Here is a 12921-nt window from a genome sequence, read left to right on the forward strand (position 1 = left end):
CAAAAAGACCAAAAAATAAATAAATAAGTCAGTTCAAATACATCTTTAATGTATTTACCTTTGACAGCCCATATCACACGTTATGGCAAATGCTATTTTCTTTTTTTAAATTTTATTTATTATGTTTGTTTTATGTGTATGCATGTATTGCCTTGCATGTAGGTAAGTGCACCCGTGTCATGCAATGCCTGTGGAGGTCAGAAGAGACTGTCAGATTCCCTCAGACTGGAGTTACAGACAGTTGTTAGCTGCCATGTGGGTGCTGGGATTCAAACCCGGGTCTTCTGCAAGAATAGTCAGTGTTCTTAACTGCTGAGCCATCTCTCCAGCCCCAAGCAAATGCTATTTTCATTAATCCATTTTATTCGGCTTCTATTTTTACTTTACTTGCTAATTTATTCTTTAACCCAGATTATATTTTACCTGGAGTCAATATTTTTCAATAAGTAGATGAGTGAATTGTGTGCATGGAAGAATTCATTTCCTAGTAAAAGTAAAATAAATGAATTGTTTCAGCTGTAGGATCAATATGTCAACAGAACCCTGCTCGCTGGTGGTGCAAACATCTCACCCAGACTTGGTCATCCATGCAGGAGTGGTGACCCTTGGGGAAATAAATAGAAAGAACCTGGAGGAAGAACAGAAGCGGGAGGAGAAGCTCAGAATTGTATAAGCTGCCTGTGCCCTGTTAAACTCAGGAGGAGGTATGATTGAGCTGGAAATGGCCAAGGAGGATGAGCATCCCATGGAGTTGGGACTGGATTTGGAAGAGTCTTTGAGACAAATTATTTAATATTCTGATTCACAAGCTTTCTTAGACACCAAGCAACAAGGGAGGAGGTTTTATTTTTTGTTAAATCCTGGAGTTGCGGCCTTGAAGATGATGCTTCTAAGCCTCGCATTTGTAGCCTGAGTTCTTTCTTGTACCGTAGATGTGAAACCTCTGTGATTCCTATGAATTTCAGAAAAGCATTCAATTTTCTGAAGAAAAAGACAAGCTGTGTAAAATGTAGTCTGATGGAAAAAGGAGCTCCACCTAGGAAAGTTCTCAGAGCTGAATATCAGAACACCTCGGAATCAGATCTTGCTTTGAAAATTTTCCAAAGTAAGAGACTTGATTATGAGCAAAAGTGCCTTTTCTGAATCTACATCTGTAGAGCTTAAACTATTTGGAAAAGACATCCTAAACATGGTACAAAGTGAAATTCCAAAGTACATCTCCGCATTTGCAAACGCTTGTGGAGGCTACCTTTTCATTGGCGTGCATGATAAGGGTAAGAAAGTCTTGGGATGTGAAAAAGAATTTGTTGACCGTGACTCTTTGGAGACAGTGATAGTGGAAGCAATATCCAAGTTGCCCATTGTCCATCTCTGCTCCTCTGAAGCAGGAGTGTCCTTCAGGACCAAAGTCACAGATGTGTTTAAAAAGGGAAAATTGTGTAGTTACCTCTGTGCGATCAAAGTGGAGCCGTTCTGCTGTGCAGTGTTCTCAGAAGCTCCCAAGTCATGGATGGTGAACAAGGAGAAGGGCGTCTACCGCCTGACAGCTAAGGAGTGGGTGGGCATGATGATGGACGCTGACCCAGGTGAGAAGGGGGAGTGCTCCTCCCAGCCTGACCTCTTTGCCTCTTGGCTCTTCAGTGTTTTCTCTCTGTAAAGGTCTTTTCTCCTCACATTTGCTTCCACCGAAATTGGCTTTCTTTCGCCATCTCCGTCCGTGCTTCTTATGTGTGAGGAAGTTTCGCTGCAAAATCATATCGAATATTTTGTGAATGATGATTTCTTTCACAAAACAAATAAAGGAGAATTTGGAAGTGGATTTCTTGTTCAAATATACATTATTTTAAATCCTTTGATTGGAATTTTTTGGAGCCTCATAATGATGATCACCTGGGGCCAAAGTTTAGCGTAACACCCCCTCTAGGAGACAAGAGCCAGCACTGGGGACAGTGTACTTTTGTGGGACCTGGGAAGGTTCAGGGATATACCACATGATTAGAGTTTTAAGAGAACATTTTAAATTTCACTAAAGTTCAAGGAAAGAGATATTTAAACATAGAAGAAAATGTATTATATTGAATGAGGAAACCTCATTCAAGCCTCAAAAGGAGCTGAGCATAGTGGCACACACCTGTAGTGTCAACACTCAGGATACTGAGGCAGAAGGTTGTACGTTCAAGGCCAGCCTGAGCTATAGGGAGAAAGACACACACAGAGAGATTTCTTAATAGTGGATTTATTGGGAATCCTGGAAAATATCAGGAAAGGATGAGCCGTCTGACTTTTTTGCCCTGAATTATAAAGACAAATGAAATTTACACTGCCTTGTGTGGCCAGTCCTGGGGTAAATAATGGACTCATATATGGTTAATGGTTTTCTTTTTTTAAATACAACTGAAGCCTCTCTCTCATTTTATTTTATTTTTAGTTACTATACAGTATGATGGGATTTGTTGTGACATTTTCAAGCATATGTATCAGTGTATTTTGATCATATTCACATCCGTTACCCTCCCCTGTCACCCACCACTGTCTTTCTCCCAAATTCACTTCCTACTTTCATGGCATATACACCTATGTGTTTTTTATTTATTATTTTTATTTTTATGCATATACGTGTATTGCCTGCATGTAGGTAAGTGCACCCGCGTCCTGCAATGCCTGCAGAGGTCAGAAGAGGCTGTTGGATCTCCTGGGACTGGAGTTACGGACAGTTGTTAGCTGCCAGGTGGGTGCTGGGATTCGAACCCGGGTCTTCTACAAGAACAACCAGTGTTCTTAACTGCTGAGCCATCTCTCTAGCCCCACATATACGTGTTTAAAGCTAGATATACATGTGTAAGGAAACCTGTAGTATTTGTCTTGCTCTTCCCTGCACACTCTTACTTACCCCTCTCTCTATCCTTTCCTCCTTCCACAGAGTCTCCACTCTAGTGCCCTATAATTATTTTAAATTTTACTTATTTATTTTTCTCAAAAGTCTCTTTTTATTTTTCAAACTTGGAAAGGCAAATCTTCTGATTGCCAGGAACATCTTCCCTGATTGCAACAATCAAAAACCATTTTTAGATACTACCAAATATTTCTCTTTTTTTCTTTTATTTTTTTATTGAATTTTTGTGTATTTCATACAGAAAATCATCTTTATATCCCCTTCCCCTTTGGCCCCTCCCATAGCCCCCCTTATACTGAGTCCATAATTCTGTCATTTGTGTTAAGGCCTATCATGTAAAGTTAGTGTCCCCAGATGTCCCTCAGTGCAAGTTCATCCACTGGCATCTAGTCAGCCTATCTAGAGCCCCTCCCTTTAAGAAGATCAGCTCTTCCTCACCCAGCAGTTATCAGCTGCCAATAATTCTTCAACCAAGATTAGGGCCTGCTGTCCATTTCCACAGTTCTGAACGGGGTTTTGTCTGCCTGAGTTTGCATGGGTCTTGTGAATGCTGACACCATTGCTGTAGGTTCATATGAGCAAGTCCCTGGAGCCCGTAGGACTGTTTCCAAATGCTTTCACATGTGGGAGAAAAAAAATGCAGTATTTGTCCTTCTGGGTCTGGTTTGTTTCGTTTAACAGGATGATCTTATTTCATCCTTCACCCAAAAATGACATAATATCATTCTTTGTTACGAGCTTAATGAAACACCATTGTGTATATATGCCTCATTTCCTATATCCATTCATCTGTTGATGGGCATCTAGGCTGGCTCCATGTCTTGGCTATTGTGTGATGCAAGAAACATGGATGTGCAGCTATCTCTGTGGTTTGCTGCTAGAATCCATCAGGTACAAATCGAGGAGTGATATAGATGGGTTATACCACAGTTCTGCTTTAGGTTTTTGGGAAATATCTGTAATGATTTTCACAGTGGCCTCCCCGCCCCCACCAGCCCTTCATCTTTCCCAAACACTTATTGTCATTGGTTTTCTTGATGATAGCCATTCTGTCTGAGATGATGTGGAATCTCATTGTAGTTTTAATTCGCATTTCCCTGATGACTAAGGATGCCAAATATTAATTCGCATTTCCCTGATGACTAAGGATGCCAAATATTTTTGTATGTTTATTGGCCATTTGTATTTCTTCATTTGAAAATTGTTCAGTTCATTTGTCTACTTATTGATTGGATGATTTGGAATTTTGGTGTCTAATTTTTCAGTTCTTTATATATTCCAGATATTAACCTCCGACTTGATGACAGGAAACTTTCTCCCATCCTGTAGACTATTCATTCTGTTGATGGTATCCTTTGCTGTACAGAAGCTTTTTAATTTCATGGAATCCCAATTGTCAAGTCTTGGCATTATTTTTGAACTTTTAGAGTTCTTTTCAGAAGCTCTTTGCCTATGACGATATCTTGAAGTGTTTCCTCTATGTCTTCTAGTAATTTCAAAGTTTCACGTCCTAAATGAAAGTCTGTCATCCCACTTTGAATTTTTTTAGGAACCTATTACCTTTTTTTTTTCTTTTTTTGGTCTTTTTGAGACAAGGTCTCCCTGTAGCACCAGGTTGTCTGGAACCTGATATGTAGACCAGGCTGGCCTTCATTTCACAGAGGTCCACCTGCTCCTGCCTTCTTCCCAAGAAACATATTCTTTTTTAAAAAATACTTTATCTTTATTTTTATGTATGAGTGTTTTGCCTGCTTGTATGTAAGTGCACCACGTGGGTGCCTACTGCCCATGGGGGCCAGAAGAGAGCATCAGATTCTCTGGAACTAGAGTTACAAACTGATGTTAGTCACTATGTGGGTGCTAGGAACCAAACCCAGTCCTCAGGAAAAGCATTAAGTACTCTTAACCACTGAGCCATCTCTCCAGCTCCTAAATTCATTTTTGAACAAGGTAAGATACTGAGATCCAGTTTCATTCTTCTACACATGAACACCCAATTTTTCCAGAATCATTTGTTGAAGAAGCTGTCATCTCCAATGTATGATTGTTTTCTATGTAATCACTCATGGCTACAAACTCTGCTCTTAGCTAAGTGTTTAATGTATCCCAAAAGTTCTGATAACTATTATTTCATTTTAGTTTGATTATAGGAACATTTTAACTTTCTCCCTGATTTCTTCAATGATGCACAGCTTTCTCAAGAGTAAACTGTTTTATTTCCATGTGTTTTTATAGTTTCCTTGTTATTGCTTTATAATCTGATGCTCTGCTAAGCTCTATTATGTAGAGCATCATGCTCTCTCATAATGCTCTATTATGCTCTACTAAGATACAAGCAATTTTGATTTTTTGTATTTTGTAAGACTTGCTTTATGGTCTAAAATGTGATCTATGTTATAGAAAGTTCAAGGGCTACTAAGATGAGTACGTGTTCTACAGTGTTGGGTGGAATATTCTGAAGATGTCTGTTAAATCCATTTGATCTGTGGTACGGTTTAACTCTGAAGTTGTTATTTTTTTGTCTGGATGATGTATCTATTGATGAGATTGTGATGTTTAATTCATTCACTAGTATTTTACCTGGTCCTACCTGTCCCTTATTGTACAATAGTTTTTAGGAAGTTCAGTACACCAATATTGATTGCATAGTTTTTGTAATGTATTTTCTAGATGTTCCCTTCAGTAATATAAAGTATTTTTCATCTCTTTCGACTCATTTTGGCTTGAAGTCTACTTTATCTGTTATAAGTATAGCTACTCTTACTTGGTTTTGGCTTCAATTTGCTTGACTTCTATCTTTACATTCTTAATATGTGTGTCTTTGTCACAGGGAATGTAAGATGTGTGCTTCTTACAGACAACAAAATTGTTTTAAACCCAATCAGCTAGTCTGAATCTTTTTGTTCCTCTTTGAAAGGATTTTATTTCTATGATATAACACAGCATGTTTCAAACACTGTACACACAACTCTCTTAAGACAATGTTTATCTTATTAGAAACAAGATACACCATCACTTGTAGATCTTAAACATTACTGCACTTTAACTGTTGTGATTCCACAAAGCATTCATCAAATAATTTACAGACTAGTCTTAACAGACAAATGACATCTTTAAGCAGAAACAATTGTTCCAAATTATCTATTGTGTGAATTTTGTAACTATTACTTATATTGGCAGTAATGATGGAACTGGAGAATATTGAACTTCCTCCAAGGTGCACAGTGAAAAACACCAATACTCTGGTGGAGCGTGTGGCCATTTCAAAAGCCATGACTCTTGCAGTTTGCAGATATCAGAACACATATTTCCCTGTATTTGTGGATTGGTTTGGCGAGCCACTGGGTGTCAGGATTTCTTCTAGAAGCTTTATAGAATGGCTCAATGAAGATACACAATTTTCAAGACTTCGTATGTGTAATCTTCACCAATCCAATAAGAATTCAGGACTCTCAGCACCCCACAGTGCTGTCCATCTCCAACTTCGGCAATATACTGAAGGCTGGTTAACACCGTGATGTGCATACAGGCTTGTTATAAGAAGCACCTTTAAGAATTTGTTTGTGCCTCCATGGTGCACATAAATCTTGTATACAACAAAAGCTTGCTTGGCCTTGTATCCTCGTCTGCATGCTTTATCCAGCCTGATTGAGTGGGAAACTCTGAGGAGCCCAGAGAGCTGGCATACTCAGCAACAGATCCTCAGAAGAAAGAACATCATGTAGGATGACTTCTTCCTCCATAGTTCCCAGATATATTTGTGTGCAGCCTTCTTGGCTGACCTAGTGGCTGCTGCCAGATGGAAATGAAGAGGCCTAAACGATTTATTGGCCAGTTAAGACCGCATGCACTTAGGATTATTACTGAGCAGGATTTACCGATTCCTGTAATTTCACTCATTGGTTTCTTAGTTGGATTGAGTTTTGTTTGTTCTTTTCTTTCTTCCCTGCTCATATTAGGGGTTTGTTAGTTTACTGAATTATTGACTTTGGTTCTTTCCTACTCCTCCTTTGTTCATTTATTCCTCCTACGAAACTTACTTTTTCCTGTTACTTAGACTGCTTCTTCCTAGTTGTCTGTGGCTTAGTGGTCATGAATTTCTTTAGTTTATGTTTGTCTTGATATATACAAATCTGATGAGATATTTGTTTTGAGGCCTTAAAATATATCATTCCATGATTTCCTGGCTTTGGGGATTTCTAAGGGACTGGTGTGGTATGTGTGTTTTTTCCTTTACAAATGCATTGGTGTTTCTCCCTTGTTGCTTTTAATATTATTTCTTTGCTTTGTAGTTTGGGCATTGTGGTTTTAATGTGTCATTGAGAGGTTCTTCTCTGGTCACATCTATTTGACATGTTCTAAATGCATCTTGTACTTAAATGACCATTTCTTTCCCTTGATCTGGAAAGTTTTCTACTGTAATTCATTTGCATAGATTTTCCAGTCCTTTGGTTTTTTAATCTCAGCTGCTTCTAGCATTTTCAGATTCAATCTCTTGATCATGGTCCAGAGTTCTTAGATGCTGTAGTTTGCTGCGGTTTCTGTTTCCCTATGGATGACTGAAAGTGATACTCCCTGCATCTTGTCTTCCATCTCTGATACCCTTCTTGCGCTTGCTCTAGATCATTCTTGACACTTTCCACTGTGCTTTTTACGTCACTCATTGAGGTTTCCTTTTTCACACATTTTTGGTTTTGTTGTTTTTCAAAGATTCCAATTTTCGTGCTGGATTTCTCATCCATCTTGTTTTCTCTTCTACATTTCTTTCTTATCTATGTCCTGAATTGATTTCCTCACTTCCTGTATATGCTTTTTTGTTTCCTCTTCAGTGTCATCAATTGTTTGAGAAGTATTCTGTTGTGAGGGCCAGGAAAACAAAATTTCACAGATGGCCAAAATGCAGAGAATAAGAGTCTGCAGAGTGTGGGTCCTTGGACAGGTCTCCTATGTTAAACTCTACCCACCCTGGACTCAGGGACCATTGGAGTAAAGGGGGTGGAAAGATTGTAAAAGCCAGGTACATGACCATACAGAAATAGTTCTACAGGCTCCTGGAACTCTTCTCATACAAACCTACAGCAATGGTGTCGACATGCACAAGACCCATGCAAATAGGCAGACAAAAACCCAGCACAGAACTGTGGAAATGAACAGCAAGCCCCAATCTTAGTCAAAGAACTATTGGCAGCTGATTATTGCTGGGTGAATAAGAGCTGATCATCAAAAACGGAGGGACTCTAGATAGGTTGACTAGATTCCAGTGGATGAACTTGCACTGAGAAACATCTGGGGATACTAACTTTACATGATAGGCCTTAATAAAAATGACAGAATGTATGAACTCCAAGTCGGGGGGGCACTATGGGAGGGTGCCAAAGGGGAAGGGGGTATAAAGATGATGTATGAAATACATTTTCTGTATTAAATACACAAAAATTTAATTTAAAAAAATTAAAAAGGAAAAAAAAGTATTCTGTTGCATTCTTTTTTACAAATATTTCATTTATTATTTTTATTTTATGTGTATGAGTGTTATGCTTGCATGTAGGTAAGTGCACCTGTGTTGTGCAATGCCCACGGAGGACAGAAGAGGCTGTTGGATCCCCTGGAACTGGAGTTACGGACAGTGGGATTCGAACTCCGGTCTTCTGCAAGAACCATCAGTGCTCTTAACTGCTGAGCCATCTCTCCAGCCCCCTCTGTTGTAGTCTTAAGCCAACATTTTGCCCATCTGATATTCAGTGGTTGAAGAGCATGATTTCTTGAGATGTCATGTTGCATCTCTTTTTTGTGTTTCTTGTGTTTCTGCATTATGGCTGTTGCATCTGTTGGTATGGCTAGCTCTTCCACTTTTGTTTGGGGAATCTTCTTAGGGAGAAGCCTGATCTTGAATAATCAATCGTTGGGACTACCAATATGTTTAATGCTGAGCTAGCTACTCCTGATAACAACAAATTCCAAGTCAGGGATTTCTAGTCAACCTGCCATAGATGCAAGATGGGAGACAGTTGTGAAGAAACAATCAATCAAAGATAAGGGAAGGCATAGACATAAGCAATGCCAAGAACTCCCCACAGCAGGACGCTGGGCACAGAAAATGAAGGGGATGAGGGTGGGTAGCCTGCCCTGTAGAAGCCGAGCTCATAACCTGAGGCTACTTCTGGGTGTTGCTGAGAACTCTGAAGCTCCAGCAGAGCACTGCACTGCCACAGCTGCATTCTGGCAGTGGGTCTTGAAAGTATGGCGAATGAACTGCTTGTTTAGATCTCAGTGCTATGTTTCGTACCTCACTCCCAATGCACCTGAGGGATATACCCTATCAATATGACACCAGGCCACAGCCTTCCAAGAGGGAAGAAGAGATAAAACAGACCTCCTCAGTACTACTAAACCATAATGTCGGAGGAATCCTTGCATCACCAGAACCCTCAGCTACATTTTGGGCTTGTGAGAATTTTGGGCTTGTTGTCTGGGTAGAATTTCCAGTTTCTTTTACAGAGCTGCCTAGATTACCTTCTGGATCAGGCTTTAGCTTCCCCATGCTGTGGTTTCTGAAGTTCTTCCAATCTTTCCCCCTTGGCAGTAGTCTACTCTATTGACCTGACCATTCATTCAGTGTGTCACACAGAGGCAGCTGCTGATCAGCCATCTCACCCCAGAAGTCTAGCAGAAGACTTTGAATGTCAGCTGAGTTTGTCTGACAGCCCTCCGTGCTGCAGACCGGTGTATTCTAGGAAAGGTCTGGAACATAAAGCTGATCTCCAACGACGGTTATTTCCAGGTATGAACAGTCAACTTTTACAAAAATTAGGAAAAATAAATATCAATATATTTGATTGAAAAATATGTTCTCTGCAACACCAGGTTTATGAAGTGACATGACACAAACCTCTTGGCAATAGGTTGAGGTGCGAACTCATTGTTATTTTATTGCGAGACATTTTCCTCTTCCTCATTTCTTTCAGGAACATGTCTTTATAGTTCCGCACATCATTTAGGCATAGTGGTAGCAAAATCTGATAGTTAAACACGCAAATGCTCCGTACTGCACAAATGTTTTGTTTTCATTTTTAGCTAGGTTTTGTCTAGGAGTTACCAGTAGAAAAGGAGATCTAGGTTTCTAAAGGAGAGAAATGGCTTACCTGCACACACTGCACATATTAGATGTGAGATCAGACAACAGAATACAATATGCAAATGTCTCAGGCATGTCTAAACATGTATCAAAGATCAAGTAGTCAATGTATTAGAACTGTGTTAGGTCCATTTTCAAATTCATTTACCTGAGCTCTTCTTATTCATTAATTTTGGGGAAAGGTTTTTTTTAAAAATTTTTTTATTATTTTTATTTTATATGTATGTGTGTATTGCCTGCATGTGTAGAAGTGTACCTGTGACATGTAACGCCCACAGAGGCCAGAAGAGGGCATTGGATCCCCCTGGAACTTGAGTTAGGGCCAGTTGTTAGCCGCCATGTGGGTGCTGCGATTTGAACCCAGGTCCTCTGCAAGAACAGCCAGTGGTCTTAACCGTTAAGCTATCTCTCCAGACTCTTAGGAAAGGCTTTTAAACATTCCACAACAAGAAGCTGAGACCCAGGAATGATTGCATGGCCTTCTTCTCCTTAGCCACAGGAAACTCCCATTTGTTTATTACACTTTTCTCCATAGATCATGAGAGGGCAACATCATTCAGTTCACCCAATTTTCAAGATATAGGTCAACTGAGTAGTATGCCAGAAGAAATTCCTCTTAAATTATACTATATTTTAGGGACTTGATTCTCCTTTTAAAATGCAGTATGTGCTTCATATAAAACAATACAAACACATTTTTGAAATCTTGCCTGCTCTGTCCATGTCTAGTGTCACCAGGATATTTGCCATATACTCCTGAGTCCCTCTGGAGAGAGCTGACCTCAGAGCACCAGGGTCTAGAGAGCTTAATAAACCAGCATATGCATTCTTTCTCCTGCAGAGTGCTGATCCTCTCTAGAAGCTGGGCCATGGACCTGAACTTGAAAGAGAAGCAGGGAGTCATCTGTGATGCTCTGCTGATTGCAGAGGACAGCCCCGCCCCCCATCCTCTACACCATCCTCTGGGAACAGGATGCAAGGGGCCCAGGACTAATGTACCGCACTGCCTTTACCCTGAAACAGAAGCTGGTGAACACCGGGGGCTGGTGAACAACTGTGTGTCATGACCAAAGTCCTCTGCCTGAGTCCCCAGAGCGCTGCAGAGTCCACGGAGGGGTCGGCCTTACTCCTCCCATCCATTACCCCAGCTCCTATAACCTTGCAGACACCCAGCAAATGGAGGCCTTGCTTCAGGCCCTCGTGCTGGTCTTGCTCACCTTCAGATCTTTCCTGAGTGACCAGCTTGGCTATGAGATTTTAAACCTGCTCACAGCCCAACAGTACGAGATACTTTCAAAAAATCTCCATAAGACCAGAGACCTGTTTGTCTATGGCTTGCCAGGGTCAGGGAAGACAATCATGGCCCTGAAGATCATGGGGAAGATCAAGAACACATTCCCTTGTGAGACAGAATTCTCTACATCTGTGAAAACAAGCTTTTGAGGGACTTTATCAGGTAAGCAATTGGGTCCTATGCCTGTGAGTTATTTAATCTGGGGTTAATTTTTTCTGATAAATCAGCCTGATCCTTCAGAAATAGATAATAAAACTGTCTACAGCCAGGCCTGGTGGTGCATGCCTTTAACCCTAGCACTCAGGAAGCAGAGGCAGGCAGATCTCTGTGAGTTCAAGGCCAGTCTGGTCTACATGGCAAGTTCCAGGCTGGCTGGGGCTACAGAGAAACCCTGTCTCCAAAAAGACAAAAAAAAAAAATGGTCTGTGGCATGATCAGTGCTATGTTCAGAGGAGTACAGCAGCAGAATGATTAGTTAAAGTAGTTACTTAACAAGAGAAACTCTTACTGTGTCATTTTCACTGTTGCAGTTCAAAAAATATCTGCGAAGCAGTGACCGGGAAAACCTTCATGAAAAGTAACTTCCGTGATATTCAACACATCATCATTGATGAAGCTCAGAATTTCCGCACTGAAGATGGGGACTGGTATGGGAAGGCAAAAGCCATCACTCAGAGAGAACAAGATTGTCCAGGCATTCTCTGGATCTTTCTGGACTATTTTCAGACCAGCCACTTGGATGTTAGTGGCCTCCCTCCTTTCTCCCGCCAGTATCCGAGAGAAGAGCTCACAAGAGTGGTGCGCAATGCAGACAACACAGCCAGGTACCTACAAGAACTGGAGGAAGTCAGAAACAAGCCCCCACCCAACCTCCCTCCTGGGTCCCTGGGGATGCTCCGTGAGTTTAACTGGGCCCAGGGTGTGTCAGGGAGCGTTGAGATTAAGAGCATGAGTTTGAAGACGGTGATGACCTATGCAGCAGGGAAATGCCAGTTTCTCTTGAGTAATGGCTATTCTCTCCGAGATATTGCTGTGCTTTTCAGCACAGCAGATGCTATGAGGGACTATAAAGACATGTTCCTGAAAGAAATGAGGAAGAGGAAAATGTCTTACAATAACAATGAGTTCGCTTATATCCATGACATGCTTGACAGTGTCCGTCGATTTTCAGGCCTGGAAAGAAGCATTGTGTTGGCATTGATCCTCAGGCAGCTGAGCCCACCATTTTTCACAACCTTCTGCTCTGCTTGGCTTCCAGGGCAAGGAAACATCTGTATATTCCAAGGCTTTCTAGTTGAAATCCACTGCTGGGTGGTGTGGCTCAGTGGCAGAGTACTTGAATAGCACGCATCAGGTCCTAGATTCAATCACTGGTGGTGGGTAAATAAAAAAATTTAGCTGATACCCTTCAGTACAAGAAGAACGAAAGATAAAAGAAAACTGTAGTTTCCTGTAGTTTCATAACATGATCGCAAAAAAGATTCTCAGTGGACACTTTAACTGTAAATCTGAGATTGAAAACAAAGTTGGGGAAGAAAGTGACACACTAATCTGCGACATGGGCTGTGATGACATTGAAAGCGCACGGAGAGAAACTAG

General features: G+C 40.8%; 1 pseudogene; it reads left to right on the plus strand.

The window, feature by feature from the left end:
• Positions 1 to 529: 529 nt before the first annotated feature.
• On the plus strand, positions 530 to 12620 carry LOC103746097 (annotated as a pseudogene).
• Positions 12621 to 12921: the final 301 nt, after the last annotated feature.

This window comes from Nannospalax galili, unplaced genomic scaffold, assembly GCF_000622305.1.
Source record: "Nannospalax galili isolate Female #2095 unplaced genomic scaffold, S.galili_v1.0 scaffold363, whole genome shotgun sequence".
NCBI lineage: Eukaryota > Metazoa > Chordata > Mammalia > Rodentia > Spalacidae > Nannospalax > Nannospalax galili.